This window comes from Nuphar pumila, chromosome 12 (assembly GCF_984573655.1).
Source record: "Nuphar pumila chromosome 12, dmNupPumi1.hap1.1, whole genome shotgun sequence".
NCBI classification, from domain to species: Eukaryota; Viridiplantae; Streptophyta; class Magnoliopsida; order Nymphaeales; family Nymphaeaceae; genus Nuphar; species Nuphar pumila.
Window position 1 is genome coordinate 2,708,926 of NC_143260.1, and position 22,954 is coordinate 2,731,879.

Genomic DNA, 22,954 nt, shown 5'->3' on the forward strand with positions numbered 1-22,954 from the left:
ACTGTAAATGATTCTCTCTCATCTTATTTTCAATGGATGCAACACCTACCTTCTTACGTATCTCCTCGTTCCGAATCTTATCTTTTATTGTATTTGTTAAAATGTAAATTTGTAAACATATATATATATAATATTATTATATTATATATATATAAATAAATTTTTTTCTTTTTCTGTATTTTTCTTTTTCTGTTTTTTTTTTGTTTTTTGTCATCTAATTCAATTTGAACTAGAATGACATAACTAGTCAAGTCTTAGTTAAGACTTGACTAGCAATAGAGTCGTTGGACTCTAGTCCAACAACTCTATTTAGAGCTGTTGGAATGAGTCCAATCCAATGACTCTATTGAGTCTCTCATACTCTCCCTCTCTCATAATGTGTATATATAGGGGTTCAACCCCTCTTGTATTATATAGTAAAATGCTTCTTAAGCATTGCATTCTCTTTGTTCAATAAAAGAATATTTTTTTTCCTTTTTGTTCCCTTTATACCCTTCTTAATGGTTATGCTTAAATGTCTTGTTAAGACATCTTTTCGAATCTCAGCTCGTGTTTGGAAGATCATCATCTCATTTCATGGTATCAGAGCCGCGGAAGTATTAGTCCTTGAAGAAAAGCTGCCTCAGTTTTCGTGCCCACTTGCAAAAGTGTTCATCACTTGAAGAAGTGTTTTATCACTTCGTTGGGAAAGATTCTACATCTTTCTACCTCGGTTTCCATGCCCGCTTTGCAAAAGTGTTCTCCACTTGAAGAAGAAGTGTTTTATCACTTCGTTGGGAAAGATTCTACATCTTGCTGCCTCGATTTTTGTGCCCGCTTGCAAAAATGTTCGCCGTTTGAAGAAGAAGTGTTTTATCACTTCGTTGGGAAAGATTCCACGTCTTGTTGTATTGTATCTCTTTCTTTTTCTCACTTCTCTTCTATCCCTATTCTTTCTCTGTCCTTGTAATCGTTGGATGACAATGATAAAGTCACCATCATGCCTATGAAATTAAGCGATACAAACTATGTAACATGGGCTTCAATCATGAAGCACCATATATGGGGGATTGTGGATGGTTCCGATTCGGAACCTAAGCTATCACTTACTAAAAAGGAGGGAGATAAAGAGGTTCCTTTATCAGAAGAAGAGAAAATCAAGACTCTAGCATCTTATGAGAAAAAATAGAAAGAGTGGAGAATATCTCATGCGAAGATAATGTCATGGCTTATTAATAGCGTTGACATTAAAAAATGCTCAAGTCTTGCCAAGTTTGATCATGCCGATAAGGCATGAGAATACCTTAAGAATATGTATTCCCTTAAAGATATTGAACATGTGTGCAATCTCCAAGAAAAGGTTCGAATGATGACCCAAGGAGATAAAACTATTCGTAAATATTACAATGGTTTGTCCAAACTTTGGGAAGAACTTTTCCTCTTAGAATCTAAGTGGCATTGTGTCGAAGACATCGAGCTTCGTCAGAAACAACTCGATGCTGAACATTTTTACCAGTTTATAACTGGTTTGAGGGCAGAATTTGAAACCACTAAATCGGCCCTCCTTCACTGGGGAAAAATTTCTTCTATTGTTGAAACTATTGAAGAATTAACAATGGAAGAAAATCGTCTCCGGAAAGGTTCTTCTAAAACTGAAGATGATTCTGTTCTAGCTGTGTCTAGACCAGGGAATCATGTTCGATCTTATAGACCTCCTCACTTCAATCGTCAAAATGGTGACTATGACAAAAAGAAAGTTATTTATCATCATTGTCATGAACCGGGACACTACAAGCCACAATTGTTAAAATGTACACTCAAAAACATTATTGTAAGTATAAATATATATACTTATATACATAAAGATACGTATACATATGTTATATGTATACGTATCTCTATATATAAGTATATATATTTATACATTTTTCCCTTTTTACCCGAAAAGGGTATTTTAGTCTTTTTACACTTTTGCGCATATTCTATTTGGAATATGTTGTACCTTTTTCTTTATTTTTTAATTTCTTTTATTTTTATATTTTTCCTTTTTGTAATTACAAAAAGGTGCCTTGGGGGTCTCCCCAATAGAGTCGTTGGGGAGCCCCCAACGGTCACAATTGTGACCGTTGGGAGCTCCCCAACGACTCCTTTGGGGAGCCCCCTTGCACCTCTCATTTCTTGTATAAATAGGGGTGTTCCCCCTTGTAATTCTTTAAGCTTGAGAGTCTCAAGCATTTGCTTTTATTTATGAAATACATGCATTATTGCATGTTTATTATTTATATGCTTTTTTGCATATTTTGTTCAAGTGTTGTGAGAGTGCTTTCGTGCACTTCTTTTTTGAATATTTGTGCTTGTATGAGTATTGTCTCTTCATAGACAATTTTACAACAATGTCCCAAACTTAAGGAGTTGAGAGACAAAAGAGCTGCAATTGCTTGATCAGAGCCCAAAGATCAAGATGCACCAGTTTCCATGGCCCAACTAATGGAGATTCTTCAGCCTCTCATCAAAAGTGCCTCTTCTTCATCTGAAGCTTCAACCGACGCAGCAACCTCATCTTTTTCCAACAACAACAACAACTACGCCTTCATCCCAAAACAATTGGGGTCAGCGATATGAACCAAAAAAGAAATTCATTTTGGGTCTTCCACATGAATCCTTTTCCTCCAATCATTTCTATCCAATGCCATGTCCTCGGTGAGGTTCAAAGCATTCATATCCTTTCCTATCATCTCCATCCAAGTCTTCCTAGGCCTACCCCGACCTCTTTTAACTAATATATTTTCCCATTTCTCCAACCTTCTAACTGGAGCATCATTAGGCCTTCGCCGAATATGTCCAAACCACCGTAAACGATTCTCTCGCATCTTATTTTCAATGGGTGCAACACCTACCTTCTTACGTATCTCCTCGTTCTGAATCTTATCTTTTATTGTATTTCCATTTTCATAGGGTATGACAAAGTTTTTATGCTGGCTGTCACAGGCCTACCGCAACCCTCCTCCTTTATCCGGGCTTGGGACCGGCAGTGTACCGCAACCCTCTCTCTCTCTTGTCTATAAATAAAGGGGTAGACCCCTTTGCATTGTAAGGCTTCTTGAAGCCCATTTCTTGCTTTTATAACATTTTTATGTTTGCAAGCCATTTTTGACTTTTATATATGTCCATTGTGGACTTGATCTTCGCATTCTATGTGTGAATGTCCATTATAGGACGTTGTGTTTATTTCTGCGTATTTCATTACAGCTATTATCAACTCCAGTTCAACTAGTTCCTAATTTTTTTAGGAATTGTTAAAGTCTTAGTGGACTATGTGCATATCAGTTGCTGGTTGTCTCTTCATACTTATATGGAGAAATCCCATAAGTTTGTACATTACAAAGTGTCAAGTTACTGAGAACATTAAAGTACGTTAAAGCAGGTCATGGATGCCTGTCAATCAGTTTCCTTGTACTACTCCATCTAAATCTTCCCAAAATTGATGCTTAATGGAATCATCTAAACCTACTTGAGGTGCATAAACACTAATAATATTAATAATATCTGTACCTAATACTAATTTAATAAGTAAAATTCTATCACCCTTCCTACGGACCTCAACTACATTATCTATAAACTGACGACTCATAACAATCCCTACTCCATTCCTATTCCTATTTATTCCTGTATACCAAATCTTATATCCCCAAGGTTCTATCACTTTTGCTTTCTCACCTACCCATTTGGTCTCTTGAAGACATAAAATATCAATGTTTCTCCTACACATAACATCTACTAACTCTACCAACTTACCAGTTAAAGACCCTATGTTCCAAGTGGCTAACCTAATTTTATGGTCTTGGACTAACTTCTTTACCCCCACCCGTCCAACAAAGTGAGGGAACCCTTGCCTATTTGACACCACACCCGGGCGCCGGTGTGACGCGTCGCTTCTGGGCGACGACCTAGCAACCCTTGCCCATTTATCACTGCCTCCGGGCCTAGAGAGTACAGCGCGTCGCTCAGTAGGGAACGCCCCAACGAAATTCTCATATTGGTTCATTTTCATAGGGTATGACAGTTTTTATGCTGGCTGTCACAGGCCTACCGCAACCCTCCTCCTTTATCCGGGCTTGGGACCGACGGTGTATAACTAAACAGTGATACACAGGCGGAGTTAACCTCATCTTTTTCCAATCCAGGTAAAATTTCTTGGCTCCTTGACTCTGGTGCATCTTTTCATATGACTCCAAATAATCAAAGTCTATCCGAATGTGTTAAAAACAAAACAAGTATGTCAAAGGTCTTTACAGCCGATGGGACTTCTCTTGAAATAGAAGGAATAGGAAATTTTGAAAAAATCTATAAAACAAAGAAATTTTTTATTTCAGAAATTAGATATGTTCCCAAATTGAATTTAAATCTTTTATCTGTATCTCAAATTTTCTGATTATGGGTGTAATATTTTATTTTCTTCTCATAGTTGTTGGATACAGGATCGCCAGTCAGGCAAGCTGATTGGGGAAGGCCATAGAGAAGGAGGACTCTATTACATGGATTTTTTGGAAATGCCGAAGAATGCTTTTTGCTATATTATTCAGAAAAATGAGTTGGAACTGTGGTACAAGAGACTTGGTTATCCACATATAGCCAAAATCCAACATTTTCCAAATCTAGGAAAATTTTGTAACTCTGAATCATTTGACTGTAAAGATTGTATTCTTGGCAAAATTAAAAGATTACCATTTCAGAACAAAACATTTTTTCTTCAAGACCACTTGAATTAGTACACTCGGATGTTTGGGGTCCTGCACCAGTAATTTCTAAAGGAGGATTTGCTTATTATGTTATTTTTGTTGATGATTTCTCTCGACATACATGGATTTACTTTCTTAAACATAAGTCTGAAGTATTTACTTACTTTCAAACATTTCATAAAATGGTTAAAAACAAGCTTCAAAATGATATTACCATTTTTCGCACAGATTCAGGGGGAGAGTTTTTATCCACAGATTTTAAAAATTATCTTAGGTCACATGGCATCACACATCAAAAATCTTGTCCTTATACACGTCAACAAAATGGACTGGCAGAACGTAAACATCGCCATATTATGGAAACCACTAGGACTTTATTAATAGCAAATCAAGTCCCGAAAGACTTTTGGGCAAAAGCTGCCTTAACTGCTACCTATCTGATTAATAGGATGCCATTATCTTCTTTACAAAATATCACTCCCATTGAAAAACTTATGAACGTTTCTCCAGACTACTCTAGACTGAGAATATTTGGGTGCAAATGTTTCATATTTACCGACAAAAATGATAAACTTTCTCCTCGTGCGATTGTTTGTGCTTTTCTAGGATATGCTGAAAATCAGAAAAGTTATAGGTGTTTTGACCTAAAAATAATAGATTATATGTGTCTAGAAATGTTTCCTTTCTTGAAAAAGAGAGCTTCTTTGATTTTGAAAAACCAAAGGATGACACTGAGTACTCTTTTTTATTAGATCTGACATCAAAATCTGATGAATATGATCTTGATTATAACTTTGATAAGAATCAAGAAATTATTGATCTTGATCATAATGTTGACAATGAAGAAGTTCATAGAGACACTAGTATCCAATATTCCAGGCGACAAGGGTCTAATCCTCCATGTGCACTTGAAAAATATTCTGACATTCCAACTAGACGATCATCCAGAGTCTCGAGGCCTCCAGGAAAGTTTCTGTCATACGAGTCCTTCTCACCTACATATAGGGCAGTCATTGCATTAATTCACTCATATGAAGAACCATCTACATATCTCCAAGCAAAAAATAATGTCAAATGGATAGAAGCCATGAAAGCTGAATTAGATGCACTAGAAAAAGCTTCTACATGGACTATTCAAGATCTTCCTTCAGGGAAGAAAACTATAGGATGTCGATGAGTTTATAAAATTAAAACCAAGAGTGATGACACTCTTGAAAGATATAAAGCCTGATTAGTAGCTAAAGGTTATGCCCAAGAATATGACATTGATTATGAAGAAACCTTTGCTTCTGTGGCTCGTATGACAACTGTCAGAACCTTAATTGCCTTAGCCTCTATCAAGAAATGGTTCATTTTTCAAATGGATGTCAAAAATGCTTTCTTGAATGGAAAGCTAGTTGAAGAAGTATACATGGAACCCCCTCCTGGTCTAAGTATTCCTAAGGGTAAAGCCCTTCGTTTAGAAAAAGCTCTTTATGGACTTAAACAAGCACCAAAAGCTTGGTATGATAGGTTTAGTCGTGTCATGATTGATATTGGTTTTCAATTCTTTTTAACTGACACTGCTTTGTTTGTTAAGAATTCTGATGCAGGAAACATTGTGTTTCTTCTTTATGTGGATGATATGATCATCACTGGAAGCGATAAACAGAGAGTTAAAAGTATCAAAATACTTCTTAAATCTCATTTTGAAATGATTGATTTAGGCTTATTGAGATATGTTTTAGGCATTGAAATTGCTTATTCTCCTAGAGGATATTTATTATCTCAGACTAAATTTGCTTTTGACATTGTTTCCAGGTCTGGTATTACTGATGATAAAAAAGTAGACACTGCAGAAGTTGTTAATGTTAAAATGAAGATTGATGATGGAGAACTTCTTGCTGATCCTACTCCTTACAGACAGCTTGTCGGGGCACTTTCTTATCTATCCATTACCAGACCAGATATAACACATGTTGTTCACATAGCAAGCCAGTTTCAACATGCTCCTACTTCTGTTCATATGGGAGCAGTCATGCGTATTATCAGATACATCCAGTCCTCCCTTTCACGAGGACTTTTCTTGTCTTCTTCCTCCTCTCTTGATTTATTTGCATATACTGATGCTAATCGGGGAGGTGATCCCAATAACAGACACTTAACCACTGGTTTTTGTGTCTTTTTAGGTGAATCATTAATCTCGTGGAGGTGTAAAAAGCAGCAGAAGGTATCTCTATCATCCACCGAAACTGAATATAGAGCCATGACAGCCACGACCATGGAAGTAGTTTGGCTCCGACGACTGCTTGCTGACATGAGAGCTGAAGCAACAAAAGCCTCACAGATGTATTGTGACAACAAAAGTACGATCTACATTGCAAGTAACAGAACATTCCACGAACGCATCAAACACATCGAAATGGATTGTCACTACATTAGAGAGAAATATCTACATGGGACAATTGATCTGCCATATGTTACTTCAGAATATCAGTTAGCAGACTTCTTTACAAAGCCTCTCGCTGCTTCCCGATTTCACTTTCTCTTAGACAAACTTTCGTTCATTGTACCATAAGTTTGAGGGGGAGTGTTAAAATATAAATTTGTAAACATATATAATAATATTATTATATTATTATATATATATATATAAATACTATTTTTTCTTTTCTTTTTCTGTATTTTTATTTTTCAATTTTTTTTGTTTTTTGTCATCTAGTTCAATTTGAACTAGAATGACATAACTAGTCAAGTCTTAGTTAAGACTTGACTAGCAATAGAGTCGTTGGACTCTAGTCCAACAACTCTATTTAGAGCCGTTGGAATGAGTCCAATGACTCTATTGAGTCTCTCATACTCTCCCTCTCTCATAATGTGTATATATAGGGGTTCAGCCCCTCTTGTATTATATAGTAAAATGCTTCTTAAGCATTGCATTCTCTTTGTTCGATAGAAGAATATTTTTTTCCCTTTTTGTTCCCTTTATACCCTTCTTAAGGGTTATGCTTAAATGTTTTGTTAAGACATCATTTCGAATCTCAGCTCGTGTTTGAAAGATCATCATCTCATTTCAGTATTTCCACACATCCATCTAAGCATACGCATCTCAGCTACACTCATTTTTTGAATATGATGTCTCTTGGCAGCCCAACATTCCGTACCATATAGTAAAGCAGGCCTAATTGTCGTCCTATAAAACTTTTCCTTCAACCGCAATGGCATCCTACGATCGCACAACACTCCAGTTGCACTTTTCCATTTCATCCACCCAACCTTTATCCTATGATTTACATCTCCATCAATTTCTCCATACTTTTGAATGATAGATCCCAAATATTTTAAACAATCTTCCACCGGTATTTCTTGCTCACCAAGCTTCACTAAACTCCCATCACTACTTCGTTGCTTAATATATTTATTTTTATGTATAATATATATTTTAAGTGTAATATATAAAAAGAAGAATGCATACAATATATTTAAAAAGAGAAGGATGAATGAAAAATATATACATAAAATATGAACTATTAAGTGTAATATATAAAAAATATACATATTTTCAAGTATAATATATAAAAAAATATATTCCATGTATAAATAATGTGGAATGTTTTTACACTAGCCAGCTCGTCTCATTAAGGGACGAGCCGAGCTCAAGCTCAAGCTCAGCTCAGCTCGGCTGAACACGAACTGAGCCGAGCCACGAGCTCAATCCACTAGTGAACGAGCTGAGCCTGAACATACCTTGTTCGGTTCGTTCGGCTCGTTTACCAGCCCTACTTGCACATATAGACATGCACACACGCGAACAGACACACAGACATGCACATACAGAGAGCGGATCCACAAAGAGACTCAACCCGGAGAATTTTGTCTTGGCATTGGTGAGGCTGCTGTGGCTTGCCCGACTTGTGTGCAGCCGCAGATGCTGCTTGTTCTTTTTTCTTTGGGTGCCAAGGCTTCTTGTTGATCAAATATAATTAGTGTACAAAGAATTCATGTTTTGCAGCCATTCTACCTCTTTTAGTTTCAGAGTGAGACATGAATATTGTATCATGCTTGGTTATAGGTTTGCATTGTCTTATGGGATACTCACATCATTTATCATCTAGAATAGCAGGTGTCCATGTTTCAATCTCCATATTTAAAATTCATTCTCAGGAACCTTTAGGGAATAGCAAATGTTGTATCTTTTTGGCTTGCCTCTTGGAGAAGCTGTTGCTGGTTAGTGGTCTTTAAATCTATGTTGAAAGCCTAGGGAGACATGCAGTATGATATGCAGCATGGATGATAGTGTAAGGATGGATCTAGGAAGTGGAAGTAAATGCATCAACGTTGTTAGCCTAAATGAAAGTTGAAACGTCATATTCTTCAACAGCATGAGGCTATGGAGTATGGACTGTTGGCTTTGGGGTTTGTACCATATACCAGTCTGGTGCCATGATTTCTATGTTCATAGAGAACTATTTGACATTATGCACTCCCAGTTGAAATATTGTAAATCATCATTAGCCTGGCTGTGGACGGAATTTTGTAGGCTGCCATGATGCCATCCTATCTCAATGTCTCTTTGTATAGTTCCCGTTTTTTTCCCCTCTATATAAAGCTAAAGTGCACCCCCAAGTCCCTAGTAGTTGGCATCTGAAGTATTATTTGGCTATTGTTGTTGAAGGATTGGCTTTTGTAAAGTAGCTGTAGGTTGATAATTTCTAAAGGAGAATAATCATGCTGTGTGGTCTTTGTAATTATGAATGAATGCTGTTTGATCAGTATTTCCAAGATTTCAGTCAGAAGTTCATACAATTTCATTGTATGTTTTAATCAGATCTCTACTTCAATCAAATTCTATGTTATAATGACATTTGATTTTGAGGGAGAAACTGCTCTTCCTTTGTGCTACTATTGCCAATTTTTGTTGTGGCATTCTCTCCCTTTTCACAAATGAAATTTGAGTTTCTGATGAGCAAAGTCCTCTTGGTCAATCATGGACAAAAAACTTGCATTTTATGTGATCTAATGACCTGCTGGAGTTGTGTATTTTCTTTACTGGTCTAAGCATCCAGGCTATTTGGATAATAGTTATAAACTGGAAGTAACTGCATATTTCTGTTTTTAATCTTAATTAGTCTTGAAAGAGTTAGCTTGTGGATATAAAAAATGAAAAATTTGGTTATTTTGGTGTTTATTTATTCCAATTGATTTCTATAGTAAGAAACAATCGACTTCAAAATAACAACAAAGTTCAGAAGCTCACAGGTGTGATAGCTTTCAACATCTTTATTCATTATTTTTAATTCTTTGTCTTCGTATGTGCAGTGAGGACCATTAATCTTGCATGTTATAGTTGGTACCATCCATGACTAGTTTGTTTCAAGCATGTCTGCATATTTGTGCACACAAGAATACAACTAAAGTACACTATTATATTATGCTTGAGGAAACTTCTTGGTAGGGGTGGCAAAATCTGACCCGCCCCGCCAACCCACTTCTTAGCCGGGTTCGGGTTTGGCTTAAACGGGTTCGTGTCGTAAATGGGTCGACCCGCCTAACCCGTTTATTAAACGGGTCGGGTTCATGTTAGGGGTATGCCAACCCGCCAACCCGGCTGACCCGTTTAATAAATGGGTTAGGCGGGCAGGTCAACCTGTTTACACGAACCCGACCTGCCAACCCGCCCGCCAATCCGTTTACCCGACCCCAACCCGCCCGCCACCATGTTTACCCGAACCCGACCCGCCAACCTGCCCGTCAACCCGTTTACCCGAACCCGGCCCACCAACCTGCCTGCTAACCCGCCAACCCGTTTATTAAACGGGTTAACCGTGTTGTGTCGGGTTACCCGTTTAATAAATGGGTCGGGTTCGTGTTTGCCATAGCCGACTTGTTTAATAAATGAGTCGTTCGTGTTGAGATATGCTGACCCGCCAACCCGACCCGATTGCCACCCCTACTTCTTGGATAGCGAGCTTGCTGCAAATATTGCTGATATATTGACAATTTCAAGATTTTATCATGATATTTTCAAGAGTACAACTGAAATTCATATTACGTAATGCTCTTTGAAACTTCTTGGTTTGTGAGCTTGTCACAAATATTGCTGATATTTTGATAATTTCATGATTTCACTATTTTAAAGTATCGCCTACTTTGAAGATATAGCATCTTTTCCATGATGTCAACTTATAGGAATTTTTTTAGCATTTTTTATATTGTTTATGTATATTATATACATATTTATTTATTTATGTACACCAATACTTTCCCAATAACTTCCAGAGTAAATCAAGAATTTTCAAAATATCGCGGGATGAATGCTGAATTGACATGAGTTGTGGGTTATCAATAAGATGTCGAACTACTATGAATAAACGAGGAACTAGCCAGTCACCAAGGGGCTCCGCCTGTCTTGTAGGAGCAGCTAGTGCACGTCACCTTGTGTTGGGACGTTGCAAGTTCTATTCCCAACGGTATCATTGTATAACTGATAGGGGTCTGTCTAACCCCAGCTTGCCTTTCAAAAAAAAACTAGCTGTAGTCTTTTTTTTTTGTTATATTTAATGAGGGAAAACCTCGGTTCAGGTGGTGAGGGGGAGAGATTCAAGCAGTTAAAACCCTTGGCTACCTTTCGTATCCACCAGAGAGCTTGCTGCTTTGGCCTCCTGACAATTCCGCTTATTGAACTCTTGACATCCTTGAACTTCAATGCCTTCAGCCAACTCACTTGACCAGGTATACGAAGCTCATAACACTTGAAAACAATGGTTGTCTCTAAGGCAAAAAAAAAGTATCATTTATTTCATGCATTGAGGAAGCTGCTTATGTGCCTGAGGTGTGAACTGATCCTGAAAAATGGCTCTAGAATACACTACTGTGGTCATGTGATGATCTCCCAACCAACCAACTTGGGGAAATTGGTTTTTTTAGCCTCTTATGCTCTTCAATTTTCATGTTTGCACTGTCTGGCGTAGCAACAAAGTACACTTTTTTTTTTTATAATGAGGAACCCTTGCCGGGAACTGGGTCACTTAATGAGCTCGTGCTCCTTAAGGGTATGTTTGATGGCTTGTCAAGCATTGGACAAAAATGAACAAAAAAGACGGAACTGTTCTGTAACAATTGTTCCAAGTCCAACGTTTGTTTTGACCCTACTTAAATGTTATGTTTTAAATGTCTATTGTTTGATGACGATCAGGACAATTTGGATGGTCATGGATAATGGGTTGAATTACTTTGTTTTGGATTGTATGACCCGATTGTCTATTATTTTATATGTTTTAACAAGTTTATAATGGTTTTTTGCCCGGATATAGCTCTAATTACGAAATTATGTCTAAAATCATGAATTTTTGCCCTTATGGATTTGAAATTGGATTTTTGCCATGAATATAGATTTTGAATTGAATTTTTGCGTCCAATATGAAATTTTGCTCCGAATATGAATCTCAAATTGGATTTTTGCCCCAAATATGATTTTTTGCCAAGAATATGGATCGCAAATTATATTTTTTCTTCGAATATGGATTTTTGCTCCGAAAACTTAGCGTTTCTACCTTCTTCCTTTTTTGGGTCATGATCCAAGAGAGAATGACCCGGATCTGAGAGAGACCCTCAAATTGCGAACTCGAAGAATACCCATCACTGCATCATTCAATATTTTTTTTTCAAGTAGCCAACACCAAAAGCACGGGTTAGTTTCAGTTTGCCTTTCACTCATCCCCAACTATTGCTGATGGATCTCGTATTTCTTGCTTCACCAGCTGTAGTTGCTCTTCTGACTGGATCAAAACTTTCTTCATTGCATAAATACCATAATCTAAAGAGTGTAAAACGAATAGAATGAGTTTAATCTCCCCCATATAGTTGTAAACTATGCAAAATAGTAGCTAGTAATATGAAAGTAAATGGAAGATCCGTCAAAGAAAAGTAAATTTATATCATATTTGTCACAGAATTACATGAAATGGAAAGCAGTTTCAAGGAAAGCTATTATTACCCTATTCTTGGAAAATAAAGCAGTTACTTAAATCCTCAAAGCTCCTGTATGTTGCTTGTCATCATGTAAACAACAATGTAAAAGCATTTATACAATTTGACCCATGAATTTTAGTAGAAAATTTCATATTAGAATATCAGTATGGCATAGTTCTCAAAATCATGACACCAAAAGAAAATTCAAACACGTTTGCAACCAATCTGTGGTGAAAAAATGGAACTTACAAAATCAATTACAGCAAACGAAACTGAAAGAGGCTTCCTTTTAACCGTGCTCTATTCCAATTATAACTAACGTAAAGGAGAAGCAACTCTAATCTCACTTTATTGAGAGAAGCAGTAAACTGAGGAAGAAGCTAGAGCAACAACAGTTTGTTCACCACTGCCATGGTTGCAATCCCAAATACGAACTCATTATGTGCTTAACAAGTCAAACAGGAAGCTCATAAAAACACTTACTCATACAAAGTTGAAGCGAATGTCATTAGCAAATACAAAAAGGATGCATACTATTAGCAATTATATAAATAAAAAAATCATCAACTAAAAAAATTAAGTGGACTGGATACGCCATATATACACCATTAAGCAAACAGAGAATTCTTTTTTAAGACTTGCTCATATGTGATTTACCAATTAGTAACAATCTAACATATGGAAGCCCATTAAAATGTCATTAGTCAAGCGTCCCAGCTACAGAATCCAAATGCCCACAATTCCCCACCAAAAGAACAATTACAAACATATTAAGTACTCCAACCAGTGACAGAAAAATGTAAAAATAAAGTGACTATAATACACCATCGCCACTTGCAACAGGAAACTCTTTAGTTTTCAAGAAATGAAACACAAAACATTTTAACACAAACATTCACTGTTACCATCTTACAAGTGGAAAGTATGCTAAAGGAGAATACAATGCAAAACATTCCAGGGGAAAAAAATGTGCACCAAGATCAGAACACTCACTACATCTCAACCATTTCAAAAAATTGAAAACAAAAGAAACCAAATCAAATCACAAGAGAAACATACAGTAGAACCCAATTCCTCCTATCAGTTCTCCAAACAACCCACATCCAAAATTCACAAGAAAAAATAAATAAAACCCACAAAAAACATTTATGGGTATCAAGAAAAACCCAAATTTACTCTTAGAAAAAACATAATTCCTAAGATTCAAATCATGGTCATGAATAGTATTAAACTAACCAGAAACATGAGATGGGTCTTTGAATTTTCCCACAGATCCCTTGGCACTGACGTCTTTCACCAGATATACATAAGTAAAGCCACCTTCTCCGAGTTCCCTGATGAAAGCAAGCCCATCAATGTTTTTTTTTTCCGTCTCCTCCGTTCTTGTTCATTTTGTAACAGGGGGGAGGTGGATCAAAAATTACATACTATAATGGATGCGGCAGACGCACAAAATGCCGTCCGCCATGTCCAACATTTATTGAAAATTTTTGTTTACAACAAGATTTCTGTCCGAATCCCGATGAGAACGACACATCAAACATACCCTAAGGGGTCACCTACACAAGTCCTTAAGAAGCCCACCAGTTAAAAGGTAACAAAGTATACATTTGAAAACTCTCTCTCTCTCTCTCTCTTGTTTTCAGTGGCCGCTGAAGCTTGCTTGGTGCTCCAATCGTTTCCCGCTCCTCTATGTCACCATCATCGTCTTTGGTAGGTGCTCTCGAAGACAGTGGAAATCCTACCTCTGATGATTTCTCTTCTGGCGCTCCTTCCAGAGGTGCTTTGACGATGCATGGTGATGTTGGTTCTCCTCTCGAGAACCCATTTTTTTAAAATCTACCATCCTTCATGTTCTCACGCAGGTGGTTTCTTGGTTCTCGATCTTTTCAGCTGCCAAGAGCCTCGTTGTTTGGCGCTATCAAGGCTTTTGGGAATCCAACCTATGATGATGACACTCATGACCAGCAGTCTGCCACCATCCTGTTTCCACATGCTCACATTTTCAATATCTCTACTGTCAAGGCTGTTGTGCCATTATCAGTCGGTGCCTCAACCCGTGCTCCCATTTTGCATGTTTTGCGATGGCTTCTGAAGACATATGTGGCTCTCGTAAACATTAGTTTTTTGGGAACTCGCAATTCATCATTTTTCCATGCAGGCATTTCGATGACCTGGCAGTTCATGTTATGGGTTTCAATGCCCTATCCTATCGAGCTATCAACTGCATGGTGATTCGCTTGCAGGCTCCTTTCCTCCTACCTCCCACGGACTTTGTGTTTCGTCACCCTTCGCATCTGGTAGTCGACCAAGGTTCGTCTGGAGAGCCAGTTACTTTTACCTCTGGAGACTCATCTTCTGTGGGTGCTGATCCTACAGTAGGGCAAAGCCATCTCTTTTCTATGCTGAGTATCGAAGTTGCCTGGCTTCTCGATGTTTCTCTTTCCTCGCAACAACTGCTTCATATCTCAGGCGTCATGCTCGCATCTGTTGTTGCGGTCTCCGACCTTCTCCCTTCCTCTGTGGCAACCCAATTTGAGGTTGTTCTTCATATGTTGACTCTCAGCTCGTTCCATCAATCAGATGCTAGGGCCTGTTATGCCCACCGAGGGCGTCGTTGCAACTCGCACCCCTCGGCCTCCCATGCTGGTGGTTCTCCTCAACGTTCAACCAGAGCTCGCACCCCTCACAGTTTTGCTGACTCTCAGCTATGAAGGCTTTATGCTGGAATATCAGAGGGTTGAATTCTCTCGACAAGCGTCTGTTCTTGGCAAATTGAATTCGCCAAGAAAAGCCACATCTTATTTCCCTATGCGAAACAAAAATGGAAGACGTCTCTCGCTCTGTCGTTTCTGAAATTTGGAGAAGGGCAGACTTCTTTAAGCCCGCGGTCTACTACGATGGTGGTATTCTTATTATCGGAAAAGCTTCTCTGGGTATCTCACAAGTCGACGATATCATGTTCTCTCTTTCGATTGCCCTTTCATTGAAAGCGGGAACCCATATAACGGTGGTCATTATTGTCTATGGCCCCAACCGTCCTCCCTTTCAACCAGCGTTATGGTTCGATTTGAGTAGGATTATTGGTTCTTTTGGGGAGCTACACCTTCTTATGAGAGACTTTAACTGCTTAATGTCTATTCATGACTCAAATCGTCTCATTTCGTCTACTGCCTCTATGTAGGGTTTCCAGGATTTTGTCCAACAACAACAACTTTACTCTGTTTCTCCTATCAGCGAGCTTTTCTCGTGGTCGAATAGAAGGTTTCGCCCATGCTACAGGCTGCTCGACTGAGTGCTTGTCTCCCTCAATCTGCTGGAGATCCTCTCTGACATCACCTGCTTCCTGCTTCCTCCTTCTGTCTCGGACCATAGTCAGGTTGTCACTTGTTGGGGGGAAGGTTTTACATCTGTAAGGACTTTTGTCTTTGAAAAGTGGTGGTTAAAGAAGCCAGACTTTGAATATGTGGTCTACTGTTTGTAGAGCAAGCCTTCTACTGCGGTCAGGGTCACCGTTCGATGCCATGAGAAGCTTTTTCGCCTCAACCGCGACATCAAAGATTGACTTCTAAATCATAATATCAGTAAATTCTAGCAAATGGATACCTGAGAGCAAGAGTTGTCAACCATTCATCATTCTATGTCTTTCCGAGACTCCCTTTCCGATTCGACTATTCAAAGCTTAAAGGACAGATCCACTAAGCTTTCTTTGCTTCTGCAAATATGGTGGATCAAGGATGAAATTCGATGGAAACAAAAGGCGAGGGTGCATTGGCTTGCGGCTGGTGACGACAATACTTGCTTCTTCCACTCCTACGCTTCGCACCACCACAGGAGGAACATTATTCCCTCCATCTCTATTGGAGGAGTCGGCTACTCTGCCGATAATGTTCTTCCAGCGGTTTTTCACTATTTCAAGACCCTTTATGCTGCCCAGACCTTCGTTGATGGCACTATTCTCGTATGGGCTATTGATCAATCTCAAGCCAGAGCTATGCAATCTAAGTTCGCTGAAGTTGAAATCATTTCGGATATCAATGGTCTTTCAGGATGGAAAGCTCCTGGCTACGACGGTTTTTATGTGGATTTCTTCTGTATCTTTTGGTCTTGCATTCAGCATGACGTTATCAATGTCTTCGTTGAGTTCTATCGCAACTATCGGCTGCCGGTTCACACACACTTAGCCATTGTCTCTCTTATCTCGAAAGACGTAGCGGCCTCTGATATCTCGAAGTTCCGTCCGATTTCGGTTATGAGTGTGCTCTACCGCATTATTGCTAAGGTTTTGGCCAATAGGCTCAGAGTCGTCGTTGCTCAAATCTTCTTGGTCTCCTAGTTCGCTTTTATCCTCCACAGCCAGATTCAACACTCATTCATCTTGGCATCGAAAGTTCTCCACTCTTTGCATATCAGCGACCAACCTTTCTTCTCTCTCAAGCTCGACTTTCATAAAGCCTTCAACTCGGTCCATTGGCCTTTCTTATTCCACATGCTTACCAACTTCGGTATCGATCGTCGTTTCTCTCGATGGGTGCGTGAGCTGATATCAAATGCTCACTCTTTGATTAAGCTTAACAGAGCAAGAGGTAGGCAGTTCAAGCTTGGGCACAATATTCAGCAAGATTGCCCTCTCTCCCCTTTGTTGTTTAACGCCATCGTCGAGGGTCTTATGGTGTTGTTCAAGAGGGCAGCAGATAAAGGCATAATCGATTACATCGGCATCCAGGAATTCTTCCATCATATTTTCACCTACGCTGATGACATGATTATTTTCGGCCACGCTTTCGTGCAACAGATGCTGAGATTCAAGCTCATCATTCAGTTTTTCCTCTCTCTTTCGGGTTTATCCCTTAATGACTGTAAATGTTGTCTGTCCATGTTCAATGCCCCATCTTTCTTGCTGGCTGTCGGAAAGAAGATTTTTAGCTGCGCAACTTCGAATTTACCTATTTTCTATCTGGGTCTTCCTTTACAAATAAAACGCATCTCCTTAGCCGCTTGGACCACCACTATCCAAAAAGTCCAGACCAAAATTTCATCATGGCAGGGTTCCTACCTTTCTATCGCCGGTCGGCTTACCTTTATTAGGCATGTCTTGTCCTCTATCCTAGAATTTTTCATGTCTATGTTTCTGATGCCCAAGGGTGTAGAGAAGGAGTTCTTCAGTTTGATGACGGATTTTCTTTGGTTTGGTTGTCACCTTCAGACTAAGCGCCACCTGGTTGGATGAAACTCGTTGGTGTTACCAAGGCGTATGGTTGGTCTGGGGATCTTCTCTCCCAGACTAAGGAGTATTGCTCTCATCGTGAAGCAATGCTGGATGGCGCACTATTCAGGCAATCTGTGTGCTCCTCTGCCCTATGATAATTACTGTTCCCTTGAGTCAATCCATTATATTCATCGCCCCCGCAAGCTTCATATCTCGCACTTGCGTTGCATGTGGCTAAAGGCCATGTCTTTCATCCTCATGCAAGATGGTGATCCCAGTCCCGACGTGCAGTTTTTGCAATGGGCAATTGCGCCTAGCGGCATTTTGTGCACCAAAACTCTGTATCAGTCACTTCTTCCTCCTGGGACTGACTGGCTTCCTGAGCATCTTTTATGGGCGAATAGGCCAACTCCTCGCTCTCGGTTCTTAGCCTGGTTAATTTTACACAATATGGTACAAACATACAACTTCCTTAAGAAGGTTTTCAGTATCCGAGTAGGTGCGTTCTTTGCCAAGCGGTGAAAGAATCCACCTTCCATCTGTTTTGTGTATGCCCAATCTTTGTGGATATCTTTAAAAGCACGTGGAATCAGCCTGAAGTAATCATGAAACAAGAATCCTTCACGCTCGACGTTCTGTGGGGTCCACCGCAGGTTCGCAGTTGCAAGCAGTGACAACTGATCTGGAGAACTTGGCTTCTTATGTCCTGGTGGGCTGCGTGGATGACACACAACAATGCGATCTTCTGTCGAATTCTAGTTGCTTTCAATAAGATCGTCCATTGCATCTTGGCTGATGTGTACGCAATTCTGCGCCTCTACTCCCATGTTATCCCCCCCCTTCAGCCACCTTCTCTTCCTTAAGACCCTGGCTGATCTCTGTGTTCTCCTATTTTTTATGTTTTGCCTTTGTGCTTTCGGCCTTTTGTTTTGGGTCTGTTGTTTTTTTGTTTTCACGGGCTCAACTTTTTGTTGATCCTATGCCTTAGTAATGTTGATCTCTCTCTCTCTCTCTCTCTCTCTCTCTCTCTATATATATATATATATATATATATATATATATATATATATATATATATATATATATATATATATATATATATATATATATATATATATATATATATATGAAACAAAGGCATGTGTTTTCTTGTAACAAACATGACCAAAAGAATATTCAAAAAGATATTTTGTGACTTCTTTGCTGTTCAGCATTGGTGTGAGTGATATTTAGCTGGAGAGGTATGGGTTGGATATCACCCGTTTAAATCCCTAGCTTATTTAGTAGCAGTTCTTTAAGAATCATGGCAGTGTGACAAATATTGTAAGATTTACAAAAATCTCGCAATAATATCCTGAGAAATTGCGTGAACGTTTAAAACAACAATTTCTTGCGAGATTTTCAAAATATCACAAGATTTATGAAAAAAACATAAATACCGTGATTTAAACACGATATTATGTTTTAAACGACTATTTATCACAAAAAAATGTGTATTTTTATTTTTAAATAATTTTTATTAATATTTTCTTATAATTTTTTTTATATTTTTAAATTAATTTTTTTATTACCGAGATTTTGCCAAAAAATGCAAGATTTATGGAATTTTTTCAATTTCTCATGAGTTTTTGAAAAACAAAAAATTACTGATAAAAACGTTTGTCATTACTGCACTACCATTGTCCATTCCATAGTTACCAGAAGCACTTTCTTAAGGGGAAGCGTTTGTACAACTTGCTTTCCATTTGGGAAAGCATGCTTCCCACTGGCTTCTCAAATGGCTTCCCTCTTGCATTCTTTTGATTCCTCACTCATTTGTCTTTAGCTCCTCTTGTTTTCTCTTGCTTCCTTTTGTCTTTCTTTATATATTTTTTTGTCTTCATGTTATTTATTTTTGCTTTTCTGGCTTTCCCCATCATTTTCCCTCATTTTTTTTAAATTTTTATATTTTGCTTCTAACACGTTTCCACAATATGCTTTCAGGTTTCGTATTACTTTCTTAACACTCACTCCTGCGCATCCCTTCCCATATCCATTTTGCTTTCTGGTAACTATGGGCCATCCATCTCAAGATTGAGGAATAACTATCGTGTGTTTGTTTTTTCTTTTTGCTCAGACATCTTGACCATTATCTGTTTGTAAGAGATCCGGATCTTTATCGTCTACACTATAAAGGGACCAAAGTGTGAATTGGCATGTATGTAACCCGGCTTGGTAGGACACCTTGTCAGACTCTGAAAAATTACTCTAGGATATGGATCTTAAAATAAGATCCAAATGCGTATTTGTATCTGATTTGGACCTTACATGATCCGACATTTTCACATTCATAATGGAATTTGAAGCAACCCTTTGTTTCGGATCTAGATTAAATCCAATACATACCACTTTTAACATGCCTGACACTTGTTTTAACCTTTTTTTAAGGCACACAATACTATCACTCAAAATTTGGATTCGTATTAACTCTTTTACATCAGATATAGATGGAATCTGTATACGGATTCGGTCTTGCTGCCCGATCTGAAGATTCGGATTATGATCAACCATGATCCGACCCGAATCCGAACCGCTTGCTTCCAAACCTATTTAAGATGAAGCCTTCTCCCGCGCGATCCATTTTCAACTGCGCAAGCAATGAAGACCGTCCATCTCCCCTCCGGCAAGCAAATCACCGCCGTCCATCCGGAGACACCGTGCCGCAGGGTCACCGCCGGCCTGTCTCTTCGGCCACCGACCAGAAACCCGCCTCCGCTGTGCCGCCGGAAACTCTCTGGATTCCGTCCTCGCCACCGGCCTCAGGGCTCCCCTTCCGTATCTTTTCGGCAGAATTGCGACCGGTTAAACCGCCGATCGACGGGCCGATCTTACGGTTTCCGACTTCCCCCGGCGCAATTCCGGCGGTTTCCGTGATCGGTGTGGGTTAGGGTTGCCCGAGATAGCGGTATTGGCGGGAACGGCGGTGGCTGGAGTGGTTCATCATCTCTGTCTTGGTAATGGCTTTGGTTTCTTCCTTGATGACGATGAATTGGTATATTTTAATTATCATTGTTGGGTTACTTGATCTTTTTTTAGGGATTTGATGCTTCTTGAGGAATCTCCGGTGTTGATAAAAGCATTGACATCCGGTCTGGTGGCTTTCATCAAGGATTACATCTGCGATGTCAGCCCTAGCTTTGTTTATTTTTTATTTAAAAAAAATTAATACATGAATTTCTTCAGCAATCTACATGTTTTCGATAGGCAGCAATTTTATCGTGTTTACTGGCAATCAAGGTGACTATATGAGCAATGCAGAATTTGCATTTTTCTTTTTTGGGTTGTATTTTAATCATAGTTGGCGAGTTCTTGGCCATAATTGTTGATGCATTTTTTTTTTTAAAGTTTTCACAATGCGGAAGGAAAAGCATCTCAAATGTACCTTGAGTTTGAGGTTTCCAAACCCAATTAGAGAAGGAATCTCAGATCTGATCCAAACTCAAATTGCATAATTGTTTTTTGATGACGAAGGAACCCTCTCAGAGAACCATCCTTACCTGCCCCTGCGAGGAAAAACTCTGGGTTGAGGACACGATCACCCAGCCTTACGTGCCCCAACCATGATAAAGCAATAGCATCTCCATGTGCCAGCAAATCCAAATTCACTTAGGCTGTGTTTTGGAGGAGGTATTTGGAGGGTTATGAATGGAGTTGAGGAAAATCAAATTATAGGAATTCAAGGGAATTGGTTATGAAGGAAAATGTGGATTTTGTTTTTTGTTTGGAAGCACTAGGAACTCAATTAAGGGAGTTGGGGCATTTTGTGTTCTTGTGGACACGTGATACCTTTTTCAAAACGACATTTGCATGCAGGAACTACGCCGGAATCATTTTTGAATGAGGAGTTGTAAATACCTCCTCATTGGAGTTCCTGATTCCTAGCCATTCTTACGACTCCCTCAAGTCTATTCTCCCTAACTGCAGGCAAATACGTTGTGAATGCTTAGCTGCCTGTAACTGCTTCCGATGCCCTCTCATTTCCTCCGATGCCATCCTCCCAAGCACAGCCTTATTTCCTATCTATTTTAGGCTAGGGCAGACTTAACCGTAACAGGCTTCTGCCTGTCTGTTCACCGAGCCGGTGACTTTCCAAAATCAGTGTGGTTGCTAACACTCTCTCTCTCTCTCTCACACACACACACACACACACACAGTAGTATGCTGCTTCTAGATGCCAAACCGGTACTTGCTGCAAACGTCATGCATGGAATATAATTTAAAGCCCGCACAAATGTTGCCTTTCAATAGGTATGCTTGAATAATGCCGGCCTGCTATTGCAGAAATTCACATACATATAATCTTGTTTATTACTATTATGGAATCTAACTCAGTTTCTTTGGAATTAACAGATAAGATCGTTGAGAGTTGGTTTGTGTGAGTTAAATTTCTCTGATTTTTTATCTAATAACCTCGTACTAAAAATCTCTGTCGACATGACACGATACTTGGACACTTCATGGTCACTCCAAGGCACTTTCACAGATACAGTCAGACCAGTTTCACACACAATCAACATTGTCTTATTAACTTTAACTTTTTCTTTTTATAATCTTGTTACTTATTTTGTATTCACTTGAGTTCTTTTTCTTTTAAAATTTGTCATCAATTATGTTACATTTCAATTTCAACTTAGTTTTATTATTTGACGTACCTAATTATAGTGATTTAGAATTGTTGTATCACATGCACACTGTGTCCGACCGTATCCTAATTTTTCAGAATTATCATTTCATACCAAGCATATCGGCATCGTATCCTGTACCCACATCCGTATCCATGAGACATATCTAAAAAAATATAGAAGATGTTAGATTGGACCTTTTCTGTTGCAACAGAGGGTCAAGTTTTCATGTTTTGAAATCTTCATTTGTGCTTACATTAAACACGTTGAATTATGTTTCCAATTTGCCTGATAAATTTCTGAAAAGAGACAGGTGTCAGTATTATTAATGGAAGCCGTTGATGGTCTGACATGGCTCTCTCCAATAAACCACTTTTGGTGCTTTGACTGGAGGTGCTTTCATCATAAAAAAATTG